The 23804-nt window shown below is 39.1% G+C and overlaps 20 non-coding genes across 20 annotated transcripts; all 20 read left to right on the forward strand.

The window, feature by feature from the left end:
* The first annotated feature begins 1431 nt into the window (after positions 1–1431).
* On the forward strand, positions 1432–1504 carry TRNAV-CAC (transfer RNA valine (anticodon CAC)). The gene has a single exon. It is a non-coding gene; the product is annotated as a tRNA-Val (tRNA).
* A 233-nt stretch (positions 1505–1737) lies between these two features.
* Positions 1738–1810, forward strand: TRNAV-AAC (transfer RNA valine (anticodon AAC)). Its single transcript has one exon. It is a non-coding gene; the product is annotated as a tRNA-Val (tRNA).
* A 270-nt stretch (positions 1811–2080) lies between these two features.
* TRNAV-AAC (transfer RNA valine (anticodon AAC)) lies at positions 2081–2153 on the forward strand. The gene has a single exon. It is a non-coding gene; the product is annotated as a tRNA-Val (tRNA).
* A 604-nt stretch (positions 2154–2757) lies between these two features.
* On the forward strand, positions 2758–2830 carry TRNAL-CAA (transfer RNA leucine (anticodon CAA)). The gene has a single exon. It is a non-coding gene; the product is annotated as a tRNA-Leu (tRNA).
* A 1642-nt stretch (positions 2831–4472) lies between these two features.
* Positions 4473–4545, forward strand: TRNAM-CAU (transfer RNA methionine (anticodon CAU)). The gene has a single exon. It is a non-coding gene; the product is annotated as a tRNA-Met (tRNA).
* A 233-nt stretch (positions 4546–4778) lies between these two features.
* TRNAV-AAC (transfer RNA valine (anticodon AAC)) lies at positions 4779–4851 on the forward strand. The gene has a single exon. It is a non-coding gene; the product is annotated as a tRNA-Val (tRNA).
* Positions 4852–5121: 270 nt separating this feature from the next.
* On the forward strand, positions 5122–5194 carry TRNAV-AAC (transfer RNA valine (anticodon AAC)). The gene has a single exon. It is a non-coding gene; the product is annotated as a tRNA-Val (tRNA).
* Positions 5195–5464: 270 nt separating this feature from the next.
* TRNAV-AAC (transfer RNA valine (anticodon AAC)) lies at positions 5465–5538 on the forward strand. The gene has a single exon. It is a non-coding gene; the product is annotated as a tRNA-Val (tRNA).
* A 2205-nt stretch (positions 5539–7743) lies between these two features.
* TRNAV-CAC (transfer RNA valine (anticodon CAC)) lies at positions 7744–7816 on the forward strand. The gene has a single exon. It is a non-coding gene; the product is annotated as a tRNA-Val (tRNA).
* A 1832-nt stretch (positions 7817–9648) lies between these two features.
* Positions 9649–9721, forward strand: TRNAV-CAC (transfer RNA valine (anticodon CAC)). Its single transcript has one exon. It is a non-coding gene; the product is annotated as a tRNA-Val (tRNA).
* A 1377-nt stretch (positions 9722–11098) lies between these two features.
* On the forward strand, positions 11099–11171 carry TRNAV-CAC (transfer RNA valine (anticodon CAC)). The gene has a single exon. It is a non-coding gene; the product is annotated as a tRNA-Val (tRNA).
* A 2138-nt stretch (positions 11172–13309) lies between these two features.
* On the forward strand, positions 13310–13382 carry TRNAV-CAC (transfer RNA valine (anticodon CAC)). Its single transcript has one exon. It is a non-coding gene; the product is annotated as a tRNA-Val (tRNA).
* Positions 13383–13615: 233 nt separating this feature from the next.
* Positions 13616–13688, forward strand: TRNAV-AAC (transfer RNA valine (anticodon AAC)). The gene has a single exon. It is a non-coding gene; the product is annotated as a tRNA-Val (tRNA).
* Positions 13689–16502: 2814 nt separating this feature from the next.
* TRNAV-CAC (transfer RNA valine (anticodon CAC)) lies at positions 16503–16575 on the forward strand. Its single transcript has one exon. It is a non-coding gene; the product is annotated as a tRNA-Val (tRNA).
* A 233-nt stretch (positions 16576–16808) lies between these two features.
* On the forward strand, positions 16809–16881 carry TRNAV-AAC (transfer RNA valine (anticodon AAC)). The gene has a single exon. It is a non-coding gene; the product is annotated as a tRNA-Val (tRNA).
* Positions 16882–17151: 270 nt separating this feature from the next.
* TRNAV-AAC (transfer RNA valine (anticodon AAC)) lies at positions 17152–17224 on the forward strand. The gene has a single exon. It is a non-coding gene; the product is annotated as a tRNA-Val (tRNA).
* Positions 17225–20192: 2968 nt separating this feature from the next.
* On the forward strand, positions 20193–20265 carry TRNAV-CAC (transfer RNA valine (anticodon CAC)). The gene has a single exon. It is a non-coding gene; the product is annotated as a tRNA-Val (tRNA).
* Positions 20266–20841: 576 nt separating this feature from the next.
* Positions 20842–20914, forward strand: TRNAM-CAU (transfer RNA methionine (anticodon CAU)). The gene has a single exon. It is a non-coding gene; the product is annotated as a tRNA-Met (tRNA).
* A 233-nt stretch (positions 20915–21147) lies between these two features.
* Positions 21148–21220, forward strand: TRNAF-AAA (transfer RNA phenylalanine (anticodon AAA)). Its single transcript has one exon. It is a non-coding gene; the product is annotated as a tRNA-Phe (tRNA).
* Positions 21221–21643: 423 nt separating this feature from the next.
* TRNAV-CAC (transfer RNA valine (anticodon CAC)) lies at positions 21644–21716 on the forward strand. The gene has a single exon. It is a non-coding gene; the product is annotated as a tRNA-Val (tRNA).
* Positions 21717–23804: the final 2088 nt, after the last annotated feature.

A 23804-nucleotide genomic window follows, 5' to 3' on the forward strand; every position in this document is an offset into this window, starting at 1 on the left:
TGGTTATCACATTCGCCAAACAAGCAAAAGGTCCCCAGTTTGAAAGTGGGCAGAAACATTTTTTTTATTTATGATTTTAGGATTTTTCTGTTACTAGTAGCAGAAAAAATATTTTTGAAAGCCCATATGCAAATTGCACTTCCAAGTTTAATTCTTTTCCGTTCCCCAAGAGGCAGTTTCTGTAGTGTAGTGGTTATCACGTTCATCTCATATGCGAAAGATCCTCAGTTTGAAAGTGGGCAGAAACATACTTTTACATTATGATTTTAAGAGTATTCTATAACCATGGCTCTTCCAGGTTCAATACTTTGCCACTCCACAAGAGGCTGTTTCTGTAGTGTAGTGGTTATCACATTCGCCTCACACGCGAAAGGTCCCCAGTTTGAAAGTGGGCAAAAACATACTTTTACTTTATGATTTTATGAGGATTCTTTTACTATATGTCTTCCAGGTTCAATACTTTTCTGTCCCAGCAGAGGCAGTTTCTGTAGTGTAGTGGTTATCACGTTCGCCTCACACGCGACAGGTCCCCAGTTTGAAACTAGGCAGAACCTTTATTGTTATTTATGATTTTAGGATTTTTCTGTTACTATTAGCAGAAAAAATATTTTAGAAAGCCCATATGCAAATTGCACTTCCGAGTTTAATTCTTTTCAGTTCTCCAAGAGGCAGTTTTTGTAGTGTAGTGGTTATCATATTCATCTCATATGCGAAAGGTCCTCAGTTTATAAGTAGGCAGAAACATACTTTTACTTTATGATTTTATTAGTATTCTGTTACTATGGCTCTTCCAGTTTCAATACTTTTCCGTTGGCACAGACGCAGTTTCTGTAGTAAAGTGGTTATCACATTCGCCACCCACGCGAAAGGTCCCCAGTTTGAAAGTGGGCAGAAACATACTTTTACGTTATGATTTTAAGAGTATTCTGTTACTATGGGTCTTCCAGGTTCAATATTTTTCTGTCCCTGCAGAGGCAGTTTCTGTAGTGAAGTGGTTATCACATTCACCTCACACGCGAAAGGTCCCCTGTTCGAAACTAGGCAGAAACATACTTTTACGTTATGATTTTAATTCTGTTACTATGGCTCTTCTAGGTGCAATACTTTTCCGTTTTTGCCGAGGCAGTTTCTGTAGTGTAGTGGTTATCACGTTCGCCTCACACGTGAAAGGTCCCCGTTTCGAAACTGGGCAGAAACATACTTTTACATTATGATTTTAAGAGTATTCTGTTACTATGGCTCTTCCAGGTTCAATACTTTTCCGTCCCCACAGAGGCAGTTTCTGTAGTGTAGTGGTTATCACATTCGCCTAACATGCGAAAGGTCCCCAGTTTGAAAGTGGGCAAAAACATACTTTTACTTTATGATTTTATGAGGATTCTTTTACTATGGGTCTTCCAGGTTCAATATTTTTCAGTTCCTGCAGAGGCAGTTTCTGTAGTGTAGTGGTTATCACGTTCGCCTCACAAACGAAAGGTCCCCAGTTCGAAACTGGGCAGAAACATACTTTTTCGTTATGATTTTAAGAGTATTCTGTTACTATGGCTCTTCCAGGTTCATTACTTTTCCGTACCCACAGAGGCAGTTTCTGTAGTGTAGTGGTTATCACATTCGCCAAACAAGCAAAAGGTCCCCAGTTTGAAAGTGGGCAGAAACATACTTTTACTTTATGTTTTTATGAGGATACTGTTACTATGGGTCTTCCAGGTTCAATACTTTTCCAACCCCGCAGAGGCAGTTTCTGTAGTGTAGTGGTTATCACGTTCGCCTAACACGCGAAAGGTCCCCAGTTCGAAACTGGGCAGAAACACTTTTTTTATTTATGATTTTAGGATTTTTCTGTTACTAGTAGCAGAAAAAATATTTTTGAAAGCCCATATGCAAATTGCACTTCCAAGTTTAATTCTTTTCCGTTACCCAAGAGGCAGTTTTCGTAGTGTAGTGGTTATCACGTTCATCTCATATGCGAAAGGTCCTCAGTTTGAAAGTAGGCAGAAACATACTTTTACTTTATGATTTTATGAGTATTCTGTTACTATGGATCTTCCAGGTTCAATACTTTTCCAACCCCGCAGAGGCAGTTTCTGTAGTGTAGAGGTTATCACGTTCGCCTAACACGCGAAAGGTCACCAGTTCGAAACTGGGCAGAAACATTTTTTTTATTTAGGATTTTAAGATTTTTCTGTTACTAGTAGCAGAAAAAATATTTTTAAAAGCCCATATGCAAATTGCACTTCCAAGTTTAATTCTTTTCCGTTCCCCAAGAGGCAGTTTCTGTAGTGTAGTGGTTATCACGTTCATCTCATATGCGAAAGATCCTCAGTTTGAAAGTGGGCAGAAACATACTTTTACATTATGATTTTAAGAGTATTCTATAACCATGGCTCTTCCCGGTTCAATACTTTTCCAACCCCACAGAGGCAGTTTCTGTAGTGTAGAGGTTATCACTTTCGCCTTACACGTGAAAGGTCCCTATTTTGAAACTGGGCTGAATTTTTTTTTTTTTTTGGATTTTTCTGTTACTATTAGCAGAAAAAATATTTTTGAAAGCCCATATGCAAATTGCACATCCAAGTTTAATTCTTTTCCTTTCCCCAAGAGGCAGTTTTTGTAGTGTAGTGGTTATCACAATCATCTCATATGTGAAAGGTCCTCTGTTTGATAGTGGGCAGAAACATACTTTTACTTTATGATTTTATGAGGATTCTGTTACTATGGGTCTTCCAGGTTCAATACTTTTCAATTCCCGCAGAGGCAGTTTCTGTAGTGTAGTGGTTATCACGTTCGCCTCAAACGCGAAAGGTCCCCAGTTCGAAACTGGGCAGAAACATACTTTTACGTTATGATTTTAAGAGTATTCTGTTACTATGGCTCTTCCAGGTTCAATACTTTTCCGTACCCACAGAGGCAGTTTCTGTAGTGTAGAGGTTATCACATTCGCCTCCCACGCGAAAGGTCCCCAGTTTGAAAGTGGGCAGAAACATACTTTTACGTTATGATTTTAAGAGTATTCTGTTACTATGGGTCTTCCAGGTTCAATATTTTTCCGTCCCTGCTGAGGCAGTTTCTGTAGTGTAGAGGTTATCACATTCGCCTCACACGCGAAAGGTCCCCAGTTAGAAACTGGGCAGAAAAATACTTTTACGTTATGATTTTAAGAGTATTCTGTTACTATGGATCTTCCAGGTTCAATACTTTTCTGTCCTCGCAGAAGCAGTTTCTGTAGTGTAGTGGTTATCACGTTCACCTCACACGCGAAAGGTCCCCTGTCTGAAACTAGGCAGAAACATACTTTTACGTTATGATTTTAATTCTGTTACTATGGCTCTTCCAGGTGCAATACTTTTCCGTTTTTGCAGAGGCAGTTTCTGTAGTGTAGTGGTTATCACGTTCGCCTCACACGCAAAAGGTCCCCATTTCGAAACTGGGCAGAAACATACTTTTACATTATGATTTTAAGAGTATTCTGTTACTATGGCTCTTCCAGGTTCAATACTTTTCCGTCCCCACAGAGGCAGTTTCTGTAGTGTAGTGGTTATCACATTCGCCTAACACGCGAAAGGTACCCAGTTTGAAAGTGGGCAAAAACATACTTTTACTTTATGATTTTATGAGGATTCTTTTACTATGGGTCTTCCAGGTTCAATACTATTCTGTCCCCGCAGAGGCAGTTTCTGTAGTGTAGTGGTTATCACGTTCGCCTCACACGCGAAAAGTCCCCAGTTTGAAAGTGGGCAAAAACATACTTTTACTTTATGATTTTATGAGGATTCTTTTACTATGGGTCTTCCAGGTTCAATACTTTTCTGTCCCTGCAGAGGCAGTTTCTGTAGTGTAGTGGTTATCACGTTCGCCTCACACGCGAAAGGTCCCCAGTTTGAAAGTGGGCAGAACCTTTTTTTTTATTTATGATTTTAGGATTTTTCTGTTACTATTAGCAGAAAAAATATTTTTGAAAGCCCATATGCAAATTGCACTTCCGAGTTTAATTCTTTTCAGTTCTCCAAGAGGCATTTTTTGTAGTGTAGTGGTTATCATATTCATCTCATATGCGAAAGGTCCTCATTTTGAAAGTAGGCAGAAACATACTTTTACTTTATGATTTTATTAGTATTCTGTTACTATGGCTCTTCCAGTTTCAATACTTTTCCGTTGGCACAGACGCAGTTTCTGTAGTGTAGTGGTTATCACGTTCGCCTAACACGCAAAAAGTTCCCAGTTTGAAACTGGGCAGAAACATTCTTTTACGTTATGATTTTAAGAGTATTCTGTTACTATGGGTCTTCCAGGTTCAATATTTTTCCGTCCCTGCAGAGGCAGTTTCTGTAGTGTAGTGGTTATCACGTTCACCTCACAGGCAAAAGGTGCCCAGTTCGAAACTGGGCAGAAACATACTTTTTCATTATGATTTTAAGAGTATTCTGTTACTATGGATCTTCCAGGTTCAATATTTTTCCGTTCCTGCAGAGGCAGTTTCTGTAGTGTAGTGGTTATCACGTTCGCCTCATACGCGAAAGGTCCCCAGTTCGAAACTGGGCAGAAACATACTTTTTCGTTATGATTTTAAGAGTATTCTGTTACTATGGCTCTTCCAGGTTCATTACTTTTCCGTACCCACAGAGGCAGTTTCTGTAGTGTAGTGGTTATCACATTCGCCAAACAAGAAAAAGGTCCCCAGTTTGAAAGTGGGCAGAAACATACTTTTACTTTATGTTTTTATGAGGATACTGTTACTATGGATCTTCCAGGTTCAATACTTTTCTAACCCCGCAGAGGCAGTTTCTGTAGTGTAGTGGTTATCACGTTCGCTTAACACGCGAAAGATCCCCAGTTCGAAACTGGGCAGAAACATTTTTTTTATTTATGATTTTATGATTTTTCTGTTACTAGTAGCAGAAAAAATATTTTTGAAAGCCCATATGCAAATTGCACTTCCAAGTTTAATTCTTTTCCGTTCCCCAAGAGGCAGTTTTCGTAGTGTAGTGGTTATCACGTTCATCTCATATGCGAAAGGTCCTCAGTTTGAAAGTAGGCAGAAACATACTTTTATTTTATGATTTTATGAGTATTCTGTTACTATGGATCTTCCAGGTTCAATACTTTTCCAACCCAGCAGCGTCAGTTTCTGTAGTGTAGTGGTTATCACGTTCGCCTAACACGCGAGAGGTCCCCAGTTCGAAACTGGGCAGAAACATTTTTTTTATTTATGATTTTAGGATTTTTCTGTTACTAGAAGCAGAAAAAATATTTTTGAAAGCCCATATGCAAATTGCACTTCCAAGTTTAATTCTTTTCCGTTCCCCAAGAGGCAGTTTTCGTAGTGTAGTGGTTATCACGTTCATCTCATATGCGAAAGGTCCTCAGTTTGAAAGTAGGCAGAAACATACTTTTACTTTATGATTTTATGAGTATTCTGTTACTATGGATCTTCCAGGTTCAATACTTTTCCAACCCCGCAGCGGCAGTTTCTGTAGTGTAGTGGTTATCACATTCGCCTAACACGCGAAAGGTCCCCAGTTCGAAACTGGGCAGAACATTTTTTTTTTTAATGATTTTAGGATTTTTCTGTTACTAGTAGCAGAAAAAATATTTTTGAAAGCCCATATGCAAAGTGCACTTCCAAGTTTAATTCTTTTCCGTTCCCCAAGAGGCAGTTTCTGTAGTGTAGTGGTTATCACGTTCATCTCATATGCGAAAGATCCTCAGTTTGAAAGTGGGCAGAAACATACTTTTACATTATGATTTTAACAGTATTCTATAACCATGGCTCTTCCGTGTTCAATACTTTGCCACTCCACAAGAGGCTGTTTCTGTAGTGTAGTGGTTATCACGTTCGCCTCACACGCGAAAGGTCCCCTGTTTGAAACTGGGCAGAAATTTACTTTTACTTTATGATTTTAAGAGTATTCTGTTACTATGGTTCTTCCCGGTTCAACACTTTTCCAACCCCACAGAGGCAGATCCTGTAGTGTAGTGGTTATCACTTTCGACTTACACGTGAAAGGTCCCTATTTTGAAACTGGGCAGAATTTTTTTTTTTTTTTGGATATTTCTGTCACTATTAGCAGAAAAAATATTTTTGAAAGCCCATATGCAAATTGCACATCCAAGTTTAATTCTTTTCCTTTCCCCAAGAGGCAGTTTTTGTAGTGTAGTGGTTATCACAATCATCTCATATGCGAAAGGTCCTCAGTTTGAAAGTGGGCAGAAACATACTTTTACTTTATGATTTTATGAGGATTCTGTTACTATGGCTCTTCCAGGTTCAATACTTTTCAGTTCCTACAGAGTTAGTTTCTGTAGTGTAGTGCTTATCACGTTCTCCTCACACGCGAAAGGTCCCCAGTTCGAAACTGGGCAGAAACATACTCTCACGTTATGATTTTAAGAGTATTCTGTTACTATGGCTCTTCCAGGTTCAATACTTTTCCGTCCCCACAGAGGCAGTTTCTGTAGTGTAGTGGTTATCACATTCGCCTAACACGCGAAAGGTCCCCAGTTTGAAAGTGGGCAAAAACATTTTTTTTATTTATGATTTTATGATTTTTCTGTTACTAGTAGCAGAAAAAATATTTTTGAAAGCCCATATGCAAATTGCACTTCCAATTTTAATTCTTTTCCGTTCCCCAAGAGGCAGTTTCTGTAGTGTAGTGGTTATCATGTTCATCTCATATGCGAAAGGTCCTCAGTTTGAAAGTAGGCAGAAACATACTTTTACTTTATGATTTTAACAGTATTCTATAACCATGGCTCTTCCAGGTTCAATACTTTGCCACTCCACAAAAGGCTGTTTCTGTAGTGTAGTGGTTATCACGTTCGCCTCACATGCGAAAGGTCCCCTGTTTGAAACTGGGCAGAAATTTACTTTTACTTTATGATTTTAAGAGTATTCTGTTACTATGGCTCTTCCTGGTTCAATACTTTTCCAACCCCACAGAGGCAGTTTCTGTAGTGTAGTGGTTATCACTTTCGCCTTACACGTGAAAGGTCCCTATTTTGAAACTGGGCAGAATTTTTTTTTTTTTTTGGATTTTTCTGTTACTATTAGCAGAAAAAATATTTTTGAAAGCCCATATGCAAATTGCACATCCAAGTTTAATTCTTTTCCTTTCCCCAAGAGGCAGTTTTTGTAGTGTAGTGGTTATCACAATCATCTCATATGCGAAAGGTCCTCTGTTTGATAGTGGGCAGAAACATACTTTTACTTTATGATTTTATGAGGATTCTGTTACTATGGCTCTTCCAGGTTCAATACTTTTCCGTACCCACAGAGGCAGTTTCTGTAGTGTAGTGGTTATCACATTCGCCTCCCACGCGAAAGGTCCCCAGTTTGAAAGTGGGCAGAAACATACTTTTACGTTATGATTTTAAGAGTATTCTGTTACTATGGGTCTTCCAGGTTCAATATTTTTCTGTCCATGCAGAGGCAGTTTCTGTAGTGTAGTGGTTATCACGTTCGCCTCATACGCGAAAGGTCCCCAGTTCGAAACTGCCCAGGAAAACTGGGCAGAAAAATACTTTTACGTTATGATTTTAAGAGTATTCTGTTACTATGGCTCTTCCAGGTTCAATACTTTTCCGTCCTCGCAGAAGCAGTTTCTGTAGTGTAGTGGTTATCACGTTCACCTCACACGCGAAAGGTCCCCTGTTCGAAACTAGGCAGAAACATACTTTTTCGTTATGATTTTAATTCTGTTACTATGGCTCTTCCAGGTGCAATACTTTTCCGTTTTTGCAGAGGCAGTTTCTGTAGTGTAGTGGTTATCACGTTCGCCTCACACGCGAAAGGTCCCCATTTCGAAACTGGGCAGAAACATACTTTTACATTATGATTTTAAGAGTATTCTGTTACTATGGCTCTTCCAGGTTCAATACTTTTCCGTCCCCACAGAGGCAGTTTCTGTAGTGTAGTCGTTATCACATTCGCCTAACACGCGAAAGGTCCCCAGTTTGAAAGTGGGCAAAAACATACTTTTACTTTATGATTTTATGAGGATTCTTTTACTATGGGTCTTCCAGGTTCAATACTTTTCTGTCCCCGCAGATGCAGTTTCTGTAGTGTAGTGGTTATCACATTCGCCTCACACGCGAAAGGTCCCCAGTTTGAAAGTGGGCAAAAACATACTTTTACTTTATGATTTTATGAGGATTCTTTTACTATGGGTATTCCAGGTTCAATACTTTTCTGTCCCAGCAGAGGCAGTTTCTGTAGTGTAGTGGTTATCACGTTCGCCTCACACGCGAAAGGTCCCCAGTTTGAAACTGGGCAGAACCTTTATTTTTATTTATGATTTTAGGATTTTTCTGTTACTATTAGCAGAAAAAATATTTTTGAAAGCCCATATGCAAATTGCACTTTCGAGTTTAATTCTTTTCAGTTCTCCAAGAGGCAGTTTTTGTAGTGTAGTGGTTATCATATTCATCTCATATGCGAAAGGTCCTCAGTTTGAAAGTAGGCAGAAACATACTTTTACATTATGATTTTATTAGTATTCTGTTACTATGGCTCTTCCAGTTTCAATACTTTTCCGTTGGCACAGACGCAGTTTCTGTAGTGAAGTGGTTATCACATTCGCCTCCCACGCGAAAGGTCCCCAGTTTGAAAGTGGGCAGAAACATACTTTTACGTTATGATTTTAAGAGTATTCTGTTACTATGGGTCTTCCAGGTTCAATATTTTTCTGTCCCTGCAGAGGCAGTTTCTGTAGTGTAGTGGTTATCATGTTCTCCTCACACGCGAAAGGTCCCCAGTTCGAAACTGGGCAGAAAAATACTTTTACGTTATTATTGTAAGAGTATTCTGTTACTATGGCTCTTCCAGGTTCAATACTTTTCCGTCCTCGCAGAAGCAGTTTCTGTAGTGTAGTGGTTATCACATTCACCTCACACGCGAAAGGTCCCCTGTTCGAAACTAGGCAGAAACATACTTTTACGTTATGATTTTAATTCTGTTACTATGGCTCTTCTAGGTGCAATACTTTTCCGTTTTTGCAGAGGCAGTTTCTGTAGTGTAGTGGTTATCACGTTCGCCTCACACGTGAAAGGTCCCCATTTCGAAACTGGGCAGAAACATACTTTTACATTATGATTTTAAGAGTATTCTGTTACTATGGCTCTTCCAGGTTCAATACTTTTCCGTCCCCACAGAGGCAGTTTCTGTAGTGTAGTGGTTATCACATTCGCCTAACATGCGAAAGGTCCCCAGTTTGAAAGTGGGCAAAAACATACTTTTACTTTATGATTTTATGAGGATTCTTTTACTATGGGTCTTCCAGGTTCAATACTTTTCTGTCCCTGCAGAGGCAGTTTCTGTAGTGTAGTGGTTATCACGTTCGCCTCACACGCGAAAGGTCCCCATTTTGAAACTGGGCAGATCCTTTTTTTTTATTTATGATTTTAGGATTTTTCTGTTACTATTAGCAGAAAAAATATTTTTGAAAGCCCATATCCAAATTGCACTTCCGAGTTTAATTCTTTTAAGTTCTCCAAGAGGCAGTTTTTGTAGTGTAGTGGTTATCACAATCATCTCATATGCGAAAGGTCCTCAGTTTGAAAGTGGGCAGAAACATACTTTTACTTTATGATTTTATGAGGATTCTGTTACTATGGCTCTTCCAGGTTCAATACTTTTCAGTTCCTACAGAGTTAGTTTCTGTAGTGTAGTGCTTATCACGTTCGCCTCACACGCGAAAGGTCCCCAGTTCGAAACTGGGCAGAAACATACTCTCACGTTATGATTTTAAGAGTATTCTGTTACTATGGCTCTTCCAGGTTCAATACTTTTCCGTCCCCACAGAGGCAGTTTCTGTAGTGTAGTGGTTATCACATTCGCCTAACACGCGAAAGGTCCCCAGTTTGAAAGTGGGCAAAAACATTTTTTTTATTTATGATTTTATGATTTTTCTGTTACTAGTAGCAGAAAAAATATTTTTGAAAGCCCATATGCAAATTGCACTTCCAATTTTAATTCTTTTCCGTTCCCCAAGAGGCAGTTTCTGTAGTGTAGTGGTTATCATGTTCATCTCATATGCGAAAGGTCCTCAGTTTGAAAGTAGGCAGAAACATACTTTTACTTTATGATTTTAACAGTATTCTATAACCATGGCTCTTCCAGGTTCAATACTTTGCCACTCCACAAAAGGCTGTTTCTGTAGTGTAGTGGTTAACACGTTCGCCTCACATGCGAAAGGTCCCCTGTTTGAAACTGGGCAGAAATTTACTTTTACTTTATGATTTTAAGAGTATTCTGTTACTATGGCTCTTCCTGGTTCAATACTTTTCCAACCCCACAGAGGCAGTTTCTGTAGTGTAGTGGTTATCACTTTCGCCTTACACGTGAAAGGTCCCTATTTTGAAACTGGGCAGAATTTTTTTTTTATTTTGGATTTTTCTGTTACTATTAGCAGAAAAAATATTTTTGAAAGCCCATATGCAAATTGCACATCCAAGTTTAATTCTTTTCCTTTCCCCAAGAGGCAGTTTTTGTAGTGTAGTGGTTATCACAATCATCTCATATGCGAAAGGTCCTCTGTTTGATAGTGGGCAGAAACATACTTTTACTTTATGATTTTATGAGGATTCTGTTACTATGGCTCTTCCAGGTTCAATACTTTTCCGTACCCACAGAGGCAGTTTCTGTAGTGTAGTGGTTATCACATTCGCCTCCCACGCGAAAGGTCCCCAGTTTGAAAGTGGGCAGAAACATACTTTTACGTTATGATTTTAAGAGTATTCTGTTACTATGGGTCTTCCAGGTTCAATATTTTTCTGTCCATGCAGAGGCAGTTTCTGTAGTGTAGTGGTTATCACGTTCGCCTCATACGCGAAAGGTCCCCAGTTCGAAACTGCCCAGGAAAACTGGGCAGAAAAATACTTTTACGTTATGATTTTAAGAGTATTCTGTTACTATGGCTCTTCCAGGTTCAATACTTTTCCGGCCTCGCAGAAGCAGTTTCTGTAGTGTAGTGGTTATCACGTTCACCTCACACGCGAAAGGTCCCCTGTTCGAAACTAGGCAGAAACATACTTTTTCGTTATGATTTTAATTCTGTTACTATGGCTCTTCCAGGTGCAATACTTTTCCGTTTTTGCAGAGGCAGTTTCTGTAGTGTAGTGGTTATCACGTTCGCCTCACACGCGAAAGGTCCCCATTTCGAAACTGGGCAGAAACATACTTTTACATTATGATTTTAAGAGTATTCTGTTACTATGGCTCTTCCAGGTTCAATACTTTTCCGTCCCCACAGAGGCAGTTTCTGTAGTGTAGTCGTTATCACATTCGCCTAACACGCGAAAGGTCCCCAGTTTGAAAGTGGGCAAAAACATACTTTTACTTTATGATTTTATGAGGATTCTTTTACTATGGGTCTTCCAGGTTCAATACTTTTCTGTCCCCGCAGATGCAGTTTCTGTAGTGTAGTGGTTATCACATTCGCCTCACACGCGAAAGGTCCCCAGTTTGAAAGTGGGCAAAAACATACTTTTACTTTATGATTTTATGAGGATTCTTTTACTATGGGTATTCCAGGTTCAATACTTTTCTGTCCCAGCAGAGGCAGTTTCTGTAGTGTAGTGGTTATCACGTTCGCCTCACACGCGAAAGGTCCCCAGTTTGAAACTGGGCAGAACCTTTATTTTTATTTATGATTTTAGGATTTTTCTGTTACTATTAGCAGAAAAAATATTTTTGAAAGCCCATATGCAAATTGCACTTTCGAGTTTAATTCTTTTCAGTTCTCCAAGAGGCAGTTTTTGTAGTGTAGTGGTTATCATATTCATCTCATATGCGAAAGGTCCTCAGTTTGAAAGTAGGCAGAAACATACTTTTACATTATGATTTTATTAGTATTCTGTTACTATGGCTCTTCCAGTTTCAATACTTTTCCGTTGGCACAGACGCAGTTTCTGTAGTGAAGTGGTTATCACATTCGCCTCCCACGCGAAAGGTCCCCAGTTTGAAAGTGGGCAGAAACATACTTTTACGTTATGATTTTAAGAGTATTCTGTTACTATGGGTCTTCCAGGTTCAATATTTTTCTGTCCCTGCAGAGGCAGTTTCTGTAGTGTAGTGGTTATCATGTTCTCCTCACACGCGAAAGGTCCCCAGTTCGAAACTGGGCAGAAAAATACTTTTACGTTATTATTGTAAGAGTATTCTGTTACTATGGCTCTTCCAGGTTCAATACTTTTCCGTCCTCGCAGAAGCAGTTTCTGTAGTGTAGTGGTTATCACATTCACCTCACACGCGAAAGGTCCCCTGTTCGAAACTAGGCAGAAACATACTTTTACGTTATGATTTTAATTCTGTTACTATGGCTCTTCTAGGTGCAATACTTTTCCGTTTTTGCAGAGGCAGTTTCTGTAGTGTAGTGGTTATCACGTTCGCCTCACACGTGAAAGGTCCCCATTTCGAAACTGGGCAGAAACATACTTTTACATTATGATTTTAAGAGTATTCTGTTACTATGGCTCTTCCAGGTTCAATACTTTTCCGTCCCCACAGAGGCAGTTTCTGTAGTGTAGTGGTTATCACATTCGCCTAACATGCGAAAGGTCCCCAGTTTGAAAGTGGGCAAAAACATACTTTTACTTTATGATTTTATGAGGATTCTTTTACTACGGGTCTTCCAGGTTCAATACTTTTCTGTCCCCGCAGAGGCAGTTTCTGTAGTGTAGTGGTTATCACATTCGCCTCACACGCGAAAGGTCCCCAGTTTGAAAGTGGGCAAAAACATACTTTTACTTTATGATTTTATGAGGATTCTTTTACTATGGGTCTTCCAGGTTCAATACTTTTCTGTCCCTGCAGAGACAGTTTCTGTAGTGTAGTGGTTATCACGTTCGCCTCACACGCGAAAGGTCCCCATTTTGAAACTGGGCAGATCCTTTTTTTTTATTTATGATTTTAGGATTTTTCTGTTACTATTAGCAGAAAAAATATTTTTGAAAGCCCATATCCAAATTGCACTTCCGAGTTTAATTCTTTTAAGTTCTCCAAGAGGCAGTTTTTGTAGTGTAGTGGTTATCATATTCATCTCATATGCGAAAGGTCCTCAGTTTGAAAGTAGTCAGAAACATACTTTTACTTTATGATTTTATTAGTATTCTGTTACTATGGCTCTTCCAGTTTCAATACTTTTCCGTTGGCACAGACGCAGTTTCTGTAGTGTAGTGGTTATCACGTTCGCCTAACACGCAAAAAGTTCCCAGTTTGAAACTTGGCAGAAACTTACTTTTACATTATGATTTTAAGAGTATTCTGTTACTATGGGTCTTCCAGGTTCAATATTTTTCCGGCCCTGCAGAGGCAGTTTCTGTAGTGTAGTGGTTATCACGTTCGCCTCACACACGAAAGGTCCCCAGTTCGAAACTGGGCAGAAACATACTTTTTCATTATGATTTTAAGAGTATTCTGTTACTATGGCTCTTCCAGGTTCATTACTTTTCCGTACCCACAGAGGCAGTTTCTGTAGTGTAGTGGTTATCACATTCGCCAAACAAGCAAAAGGTCCCCAGTTTGAAAGTGGGCAGAAACATACTTTTACTTTATGTTTTTATGAGGATACTGTTACTATGGGTCTTCCAGGTTCAATACTTTTCCAACCCCGCAGAGGCAGTTTCTGTAGTGTAGTGGTTATCACGTTCGCCTAACACGCGAAAAGTCCCCAGTTCGAAACTGGGCAGAAACACTTTTTTTATTTATGATTTTAGGATTTTTCTGTTACTAGTAGCAGAAAAAATATTTTTGAAAGCCCATATGCAAATTGCACTTCCAAGTTTAATTCTTTTCCGTTCCCCAAGAGGCAGTTTTCGTAGTGTAGTGGTTATCATGTTCATCTCATATGCGAAAGGTCCTCAGTTTGAAAGTAGGCAGAAACATACTTTTACTTTATGATTTTATGAGTATTCTATAACCATGGCTCTTCCAGGTTCAATACTTTGCCACTCCTCAAGAGGCTGTTTCTGTAGTGTAGTGGTTATCACGTTCGCCTCACACGCGAAAGGTCCCCTGTTTGAAACTGGGCAGAAATTTACTTTTACTTTATGATTTTAAGAGTATTCTGTTACTATGGCTCTTCCCGGTTCAATACTTTTCCAACCCCACAGATGCAGTTTCTGTAGTGTAGTGGTTATCACTTTCGCCTTACACGTGAAAGGTCCCTTTTTTGAAACTGGGCAGAATTTTTTTTTAATTTTGGATTTTTCTGTTACTATTAGCAGAAAAAATATTTTTGAAAGCCCATATGCAAATTGCACATCCAAGTTTAATTCTTTTCCTTTCCCCAAGAGGCAGTTTTTGTAGTGTAGTGGTTATCACAATCATCTCATATGCGAAAGGTCCTCTGTTTGATAGTGGGCAGAAACATACTTTTACTTTATGATTTTATGAGGATTCTGTTACTATGGCTCTTCCAGGTTCAATACTTTTCCGTACCCACAGAGGCAGTTTCTGTAGTGTAGTGGTTATCACATTCGCCTCCCACGCGAAAGGTCCCCAGTTTGAAAGTGGGCAGAAACATACTTTTACGTTATGATTTTAAGAGTATTCTGTTACTATGGGTCTTCCAGGTTCAATATTTTTCTGTCCCCGCAGATGCAGTTTCTGTAGTGTAGTGGTTATCACATTCGCCTCACACGCGAAAGGTCCCCAGTTTGAAAGTGGGCAAAAACATACTTTTACTTTATGATTTTATGAGGATTCTTTTACTATGGGTCTTCCAGGTTCAATACTTTTCTGTCCCAGCAGAGGCAGTTTCTGTAGTGTAGTGGTTATCACGTTCGCCTCACACGCGAAAGGTCCCCAGTTTGAAACTGGGCAGAACCTTTATTTTTATTTATGATTTTAGGATTTTTCTGTTACTATTAGCAGAAAAAATATTTTTGAAAGCCCATATGCAAATTGCACTTCCGAGTTTAATTCTTTTCAGTTCTCCAAGAGGCAGTTTTTGTAGTGTAGTGGTTATCATATTCATCTCATATGCGAAAGGTCCTCAGTTTGAAAGTAGGCAGAAACATACTTTTACTTTATGATTTTATTAGTATTCTGTTACTATGGCTCTTCCAGTTTCAATACTTTTCCGTTGGCACAGACGCAGTTTCTGTAGTGAAGTGGTTATCACATTCGCCTACCACGCGAAAGGTCCCCAGTTTGAAAGTGGGCAGAAACATACTTTTACGTTATGATTTTAAGAGTATTCTGTTACTATGGGTCTTCCAGGTTCAATATTTTTCTGTCCCTGCAGAGGCAGTTTCTGTAGTGTAGTGGTTATCATGTTCTCCTCACACGCGAAAGGTCCCCAGTTCGAAACTGGGCAGAAAAATACTTTTACGTTATTATTTTAAGAGTATTCTGTTACTATGGCTCTTCCAGGTTCAATACTTTTCCGTCCTCGCAGAAGCAGTTTCTGTAGTGTAGTGGTTATCACATTCACCTCACACGCGAAAGGTCCCCTGTTCGAAACTAGGCAGAAACATACTTTTACGTTATGATTTTAATTCTGTTACTATGGCTCTTCTAGGTGCAATACTTTTCCATTTTTGCAGAGGCAGTTTCTGTAGTGTAGTGGTTATCACGTTCGCCTCACACGTGAAAGGTCCCCATTTCGAAACTGGGCAGAAACATACTTTTACATTATGATTTTAAGAGTATTCTGTTACTATGGCTCTTCCAGGTTCAATACTTTTCCGTCCCCACAGAGGCAGTTTCTGTAGTGTAGTGGTTATCACATTCGCCTAACATGCGAAAGGTCCCCAGTTTGAAAGTGGGCAAAAACATACTTTTACTTTATGATTTTATGAGGATTCTTTTACTATGGGTCTTCCAGGTTCAATACTTTTCTGTCCCCGCAGAGGCAGTTTCTGTAGTGTAGTGGTTATCACATTCGCCTCACACGCGAAAGGTCCCCAGTTTGAAAGTGGGCAAAAACATACTTTTACTTTATGATTTTATGAGGATTCTTTTACTATGGGTCTTCCAGGTTCAATACTTTTCTGTCCCTGCAGAGGCAGTTTCTGTAGTGTAGTGGTTATCACGTTCGCCTCACACGCGAAAGGTCCCCATTTTGAAACTGGGCAGATCCTTTTTTTTATTTATGATTTTAGGATTTTTCTGTTACTATTAGCAGAAAAAATATTTTTGAAAGCCCATATCCAAATTGCACTTCCGAGTTTAATTCTTTTAATTTCTCCAAGAGGCAGTTTTTGTAGTGTAGTGGTTATCATATTCATCTCATATGCGAAAGGTCCTCAGTTTGAAAGTAGTCAGAAACATACTTTTACTTTATGATTTTATTAGTATTCTGTTACTATGGCTCTTCCAGTTTCAATACTTTTCCGTTGGCACAGACGCAGTTTCTGTAGTGTAGTGGTTATCACGTTCGCCTAACACGCAAAAAGTTCCCAGTTTGAAACTTGGCAGAAACTTACTTTTACGTTATGATTTTAAGAGTATTCTGTTACTATGGGTCTTCCAGGTTCAATATTTTTCCATCCCTGCAGAGGCAGTTTCTGTAGTGTAGTGGTTATCACGTTCGCCTCACACACGAAAGGTCCCCAGTTCGAAACTGGGCAGAAACATACTTTTTCGTTATGATTTTAAGAGTATTCTGTTACTATGGCTCTTCCAGGTTCATTACTTTTCCGTACCCACAGAGGCAGTTTCTGTAGTGTAGTGGTTATCACATTCGCCAAACAAGCAAAAGGTCCCCAGTTTGAAAGTGTGCAGAAACATACTTTTACTTTATGTTTTTATGAGAATACTGTTACTATGGGTCTTCCAGGTTCAATACTTTTCCAACCCCGCAGAGGCAGTTTCTGTAGTGTAGTGGTTATCACGTTCGCCTAACATGCGAAAGGTCCCCAGTTCGAAACTGGGCAGAAACACTTTTTTTATTTATGATTTTAGGATTTTTCTGTTACTAATAGCAGAAAAAATATTTTTGAAAGCCCATATGCAAATTGCACTTCCAAGTTTAATTCTTTTCCGTTCCCCAAGAGGCAGTTTTCGTAGTGTAGTGGTTATCACGTTCATCTCATATGCGAAAGGTCCTCAGTTTGAAAGTAGGCAGAAACATACTTTTACTTTATGATTTTATGAGTATTCTGTTACTATAGATCTTCCAGGTTCAATACTTTTCCAACCCCGCAGAGGCAGTTTCTGTAGTGTAGTGGTTATCACGTTCGCCTAACACGCGAAAGGTCACCAGTTCGAAACTGGGCAGAAACATTTTTTTTATTTATGATTTTAGGATTTTTCTGTTACTAGTAGCAGAAAAAATATTTTTGAAAGCCCATATGCAAATTGCACTTCCGAGTTTAATTCTTTTCAGTTCTCCAAGAGGCAGTTTTTGTAGTGTAGTGGTTATCATATTCATCTCATATGCGAAAGGTCCTCAGTTTGAAAGTAGGCAGAAACATACTTTTACTTTATGATTTTATTAGTATTCTGTTACTATGGCTCTTCCAGTTTCAATACTTTTCCGTTGGCACAGACGCAGTTTCTGTAGTGTAGTGGTTATCACGTTCGCCTAACACGCAAAAAGTTCCCAGTTTGAAACTGGGCAGAAACATACTTTTACGTTATGATTTTAAGAGTATTCTGTTACTATGGGTCTTCCAGGTTCAATATTTTTCCGTCCCTGCAGAGGTAGTTTCTGTAGTGTAGTGGTTATCACTTTCGCCTTACACGTGAAAGGTCCCTATTTTGAAACTGGGCAGAATTTTTTTTTTATTTTGGATTTTTCTGTTACTATTAGCAGAAAAAATATTTTTGAAAGCCCATATGCAAATTGTACATCCAAGTTTAATTCTTTTCCTTTCCCCAAGAGGCAGTTTTTGTAGTGTAGTGGTTATCACAATCATCTCATATGCGAAAGGTCCTCTGTTTGATAGTGGGCAGAAACATACTTTTACTTTATGATTTTATGAGGATTCTGTTACTATGGGTCTTCCAGGTTCAATACTTTTCAGTTCACGCAGAGGCAGTTTCTGTAGTGTAGTGGTTATCACTATCACCTCACACGCGAAAGGTCCCCAGTTCGAAACTGGGCAGAAACATACTTTCATGTTATGATTTTAAGAGTATTCTGTTACTATGGCTCTTCCAGGTTCAATACTTTTCCGTACCCACAGAGGCAGTTTCTGTAGTGTAGTGGTTATCACATTCGCCTCCCACGCGAAAGGTCCCCAGTTTGAAAGTGGGCAGAAACATACTTTTACGTTATGATTTTAAGAGTATTCTGTTACTATGGGTCTTCCAGGTTCAATATTTTTCTGTCCCCGCAGATGCAGTTTCTGTAGTGTAGTGGTTATCACATTCGCCTCACACGCGAAAGGTCCCCAGTTTGAAAGTGGGCAAAAACATACTTTTACTTTATGATTTTATGAGGATTCTTTTACTATGGGTCTTCCAGGTTCAATACTTTTCTGTCCCAGCAGAGGCAGTTTCTGTAGTGTAGTGGTTATCACGTTCGCCTCACACGCGAAAGGTCCCCAGTTTGAAACTGGGCAGAACCTTTATTTTTATTTATGATTTTAGGATTTTTCTGTTACTATTAGCAGAAAAAATATTTTTGAAAGCCCATATGCAAATTGCACTTCCGAGTTTAATTCTTTTCAGTTCTCCAAGAGGCAGTTTTTGTAGTGTAGTGGTTATCATATTCATCTCATATGCGAAAGGTCCTCAGTTTGAAAGTAGGCAGAAACATACTTTTACTTTATGATTTTATTAGTATTCTGTTACTATGGCTCTTCCAGTTTCAATACTTTTCCGTTGGCACAGACGCAGTTTCTGTAGTGAAGTGGTTATCACATTCGCCTACCACGCGAAAGGTCCCCAGTTTGAAAGTGGGCAGAAACATACTTTTACGTTATGATTTTAAGAGTATTCTGTTACTATGGGTCTTCCAGGTTCAATATTTTTCTGTCCCTGCAGAGGCAGTTTCTGTAGTGTAGTGGTTATCATGTTCTCCTCACACGCGAAAGGTCCCCAGTTCGAAACTGGGCAGAAAAATACTTTTACGTTATTATTTTAAGAGTATTCTGTTACTATGGCTCTTCCAGGTTCAATACTTTTCCGTCCTCGCAGAAGCAGTTTCTGTAGTGTAGTGGTTATCACATTCACCTCACACGCGAAAGGTCCCCTGTTCGAAACTAGGCAGAAACATACTTTTACGTTATGATTTTAATTCTGTTACTATGGCTCTTCTAGGTGCAATACTTTTCCGTTTTTGCAGAGGCAGTTTCTGTAGTGTAGTGGTTATCACGTTCGCCTCACACGTGAAAGGTCCCCATTTCGAAACTGGGCAGAAACATACTTTTACATTATGATTTTAAGAGTATTCTGTTACTATGGCTCTTCCAGGTTCAATACTTTTCCGTCCCCACAGAGGCAGTTTCTGTAGTGTAGTGGTTATCACATTCGCCTAACATGCGAAAGGTCCCCAGTTTGAAAGTGGGCAAAAACATACTTTTACTTTATGATTTTATGAGGATTCTTTTACTATGGGTCTTCCAGGTTCAATACTTTTCTGTCCCCGCAGAGGCAGTTTCTGTAGTGTAGTGGTTATCACATTCGCCTCACACGCGAAAGGTCCCCAATTTGAAAGTGGGCAAAAACATACTTTTACTTTATGATTTTATGAGGATTCTTTTACTATGGGTCTTCCAGGTTCAATACTTTTCTGTCCCTGCAGAGGCAGTTTCTGTAGTGTAGTGGTTATCACGTTCGCCTCACACGCGAAAGGTCCCCATTTTGAAACTGGGCAGATCCTTTTTTTTTATTTATGATTTTAGGATTTTTCTGTTACTATTAGCAGAAAAAATATTTTTGAAAGCCCATATCCAAATTGCACTTCCGAGTTTAATTCTTTTAATTTCTCCAAGAGGCAGTTTTTGTAGTGTAGTGGTTATCATATTCATCTCATATGCGAAAGGTCCTCAGTTTGAAAGTAGTCAGAAACATACTTTTACTTTATGATTTTATTAGTATTCTGTTACTATGGCTCTTCCAGTTTCAATACTTTTCCGTTGGCACAGACGCAGTTTCTGTAGTGTAGTGGTTATCACGTTCGCCTAACACGCAAAAAGTTCCCAGTTTGAAACTTGGCAGAAACTTACTTTTACGTTATGATTTTAAGAGTATTCTGTTACTATGGGTCTTCCAGGTTCAATATTTTTCCGTCCCTGCAGAGGCAGTTTCTGTAGTGTAGTGGTTATCACGTTCGCCTCACACACGAAAGGTCCCCAGTTCGAAACTGGGCAGAAACATACTTTTTCGTTATGATTTTAAGAGTATTCTGTTACTATGGCTCTTCCAGGTTCATTACTGTTCCGTACCCACAGAGGCAGTTTCTGTAGTGTAGTGGTTATCACATTCGCCAAACAAGCAAAAGGTCCCCAGTTTGAAAGTGCGCAAAAACATACTTTTACTTTATGATTTTATGAGGATTCTTTTACTATGGGTCTTCCAGGTTCAATTCTTTTCTGTCCCCGCAGAGGCAGTTTCTGTAGTGTAGTGGTTATCACGTTCGCCTCACACGCGAAAAGTCCCCAGTTTGAAACTGGGCAGAAACTTTTTTTTTATTTAAGATTTTAGGATTTTTCTGTTACTATTAGCAGAAAAAATATTTTTGAAAGCCCATATGCAAATTGCACTTCCGAGTTTAATTCTTTTCAGTTCTCCAAGAGGCAGTTTTTGTAGTGTAGTGGTTATCACATTCATCTCATATGCGAAAGGTCATCAGTTTGAAAGTGGGCAGAAACATACATTTACTTTATGATTTTTTGAGGATTCTGTTACTATGGGTCTTCCAGGTTCAATATTTTTCCATCCCTGCAGAGGCAGTTTCTGTAGTGTAGTGGTTATCACGTTCGCCTCATACGCGAAAGGTCCCCAGTTAGAAACTGGGCAGAAACATACTTTTACGTTATGATTTTAAGAGTATTCTGTTACTATGGCTCTTCCAGGTTCAATACTTTTCTGTACCCACAGAGGCAGTTTCTGTAGTGTAGTGGTTATCACATTCGCCTCAGACGCGAAAGGTCCCCCGTTTGAAAGTGGGCAGAAACATACTTTTACTTTATGATTTTATGAGGATACTGTTACTATGGGTCTTCCAGGTTCAATACTTTTCCATCCCCACAGAGGCAGTTTCTGTAGTGTAGTGGTTATCAAGGTCGCCTAAAACGCGAAAGGTCCCCAGTTCGAAACTGGGCAGAAACATTTTTTTTATTTATGATTTTAGGATTTTTCTGTTACTAGTAGCAGAAAAAATATTTTTGAAAGCCCATATGCAAATTGCACTTCCAAGTTTAATTCTTTTCCGTTCCCCAAGAGGCAGTTTCTGTAGTGTAGTGGTTATCACGTTCATCTCATATGCGAAAGGTCCTCAGTTTGAAAGTAGGCAGAAACATACTTTTACTTTATGATTTTTTTAGTATTCTGTTACTATGGCTCTTCCAGTTTCAATACTTTTCCGTTGGCACAGATGCAGTTTCTGTAGTGTAGTGGTTATCACGTTCGCCTAACACGCAAAAAGTTCCCAGATTGAAACAGGGCAGAAACATACTTTTACGTTATGATTTTAAGAGTATTCTGTTACTATGGATCTTCCAGGTTCAATATTTTACCATGCCTGCAGATGCAGTTTCTGTAGTGTAGTGGTTATCACATTCGCCTCACACGCGAAAGGTCCCCAGTTCGAAACTGGGCAGAAACATTCTTTTTCGTTATGATTTTAAGAGTATTCTGTTACTATGGCTCTTCCTGGTTCATTACTTTTCCGTACCCACAGAGGCAGTTTCTGTAGTGTAGTGGTTATCACATTCGCCTAACACGCGAAAGGTGCCCAGTTTGAAAGTGTGCAAAAACATACTTTTACTTTATGATTTTAGGATTTTTCTGTTACTAGTAGCAGAAAAAATATTTTTGAAAGCCCATATGCAAATTGCACTTCCAAGTTTAATTCTTTTCCATTCCCCAAGAGGCAGTTTTCGTAGTGTAGTGGTTATCACGTTCATCTCATATGCGAAAGGTCCTCAGTTTGAAATTAGGCAGAAACATACTTTTACTTTATGATTTTATGAGTATTCTGTTACTATGGATCTTCCAGGTTCAATACTTTTCCAACCCCGCAGCGGCAGTTTCTGCAGTGTAGTGGTTATCACGTTCGCCTCACACACGAAAGGTCCCCAGTTCGAAACTGGGCAGAAACATTTTTTTTATTTATGATTTTAGGATTTTTCTGTTACTAGTAGCAGAAAAAATATTTTTGAAAGCCCATATGCAAATTGCACTTCCAAGTTTAATTCTTTTCTGTTCCCCAAGAGGCAGTTTCTGTAGTGTAGTGGTTATCACGTTCATCTCATATGCGAAAGATCCTCAGTTTGAAAGTGGGCAGAAACATACTTTACATTTTGATTTTAACAGTATTCTATAACCATGGCTCTTCCAGGTTCAATACTTTGCCACTGCACAAGAGGCTGTTTCTGTAGTGTAGTGGTTATCACGTTCGCCTCACACGCGAAAGGTCCCCTGTTTGAAACTGGGCAGAAATTTACTTTTACTTTATGATTTTAAGAGTATTCTGTTACTATGGCTCTTCCCGGTTCAATACTTTTCCAACCCCACAGAGGCAGTTTCTGTAGTGTAGTGGTTATCACTTCCTGAAACTTGGCCGAATTTTTTTTTATTTTGGATTTTTCTGTTACTATTAGTAGAAAAAATATTTTTGAAAGCCCATATGCAAATTGCACATCCAAGTTTAATTATTTTCCTTTCCCCAAGAGGCAGTTTTTGTAGTGTAGTGGTTATCACAATCATCTCATATGCGAAAGGTCCTCAGTTTGAAAGTGGGCAGAAACAAACTTTTACTTTATGATTTTATGAGGATTCTGTTACTATGGGTCTTCCAGGTTCAATACTTTTCAGTTCCCGCAGAGGTAGTTTCTGTAGTGTAGTGCTTATCACGTTTGCCTCACACGCGAAAGGTCCCCAGTTCGAAACTGGGCAGAAACATACTCTCACGTTATGATTTTAAGAGTATTCTGTTACTATGGCTCTTCCAGGTTCAATACTTTTCCGTACCCACAGAGGCAGTTTCTGTAGTGTAGTGGTTATCACATTCGCCTCATACGCGAAAGGTCCCCAGTTTGAAACTGGGCAGAACCTTTTTTTTTATTTATGATTTTAGGATTTTTCTGTTACTATTAGCAGAAAAAATATTTTTGAAAGCCCATATGCAAATTGCACTTCCAAGTTTAATTCTTTTCAGTTCTCCAAGAGGCAGTTTTTGTAGTGTAGTGGTTATCATATTCATCTCATATGCGAAAGGTCCTCAGTTTGAAAGTAGGCAGAAACATACTTTTACTTTATGATTTTATTAGTATTCTGTTACTATGGCTATTCCAGTTTCAATACTTTTCCGTTGGCACAGACTCAGTTTCTGTAGTGTAGTGGTTATCACGTTCGCCTAACACGCAAAAAGTTCCCAGATTGAAACAGGGCAGAAACATACTTTTACGTTATGATTTTAAGAGTATTCTGTTACTATGGGTCTTCCAGGTTCAATATTTTTCCATCCCTACAGAGGCAGTTTCTGTAGTGTAGTGGTTATCACATTCGCCTAACATGCAAAAAGTTCCCAGTTTGAATCTGGGCAGAAACATTCTTTTTCGTTATGATTTTAAGAGTATTCTGTTACTATGGCTCTTCCAGGTTCAATACTTTTCCGTCCCCACAGAGGCAGTTTCTGTAGTGTAGTGGTTATCACATTCGCCTAACACGCGAAAGGTGCCCAGTTTGAAAG

The sequence above is a fragment of the Taudactylus pleione genome, unplaced genomic scaffold, assembly GCF_031769625.1.
Source record: "Taudactylus pleione unplaced genomic scaffold, aTauple2 ptg000050l, whole genome shotgun sequence".
Lineage (NCBI taxonomy): Eukaryota > Metazoa > Chordata > Amphibia > Anura > Myobatrachidae > Taudactylus > Taudactylus pleione.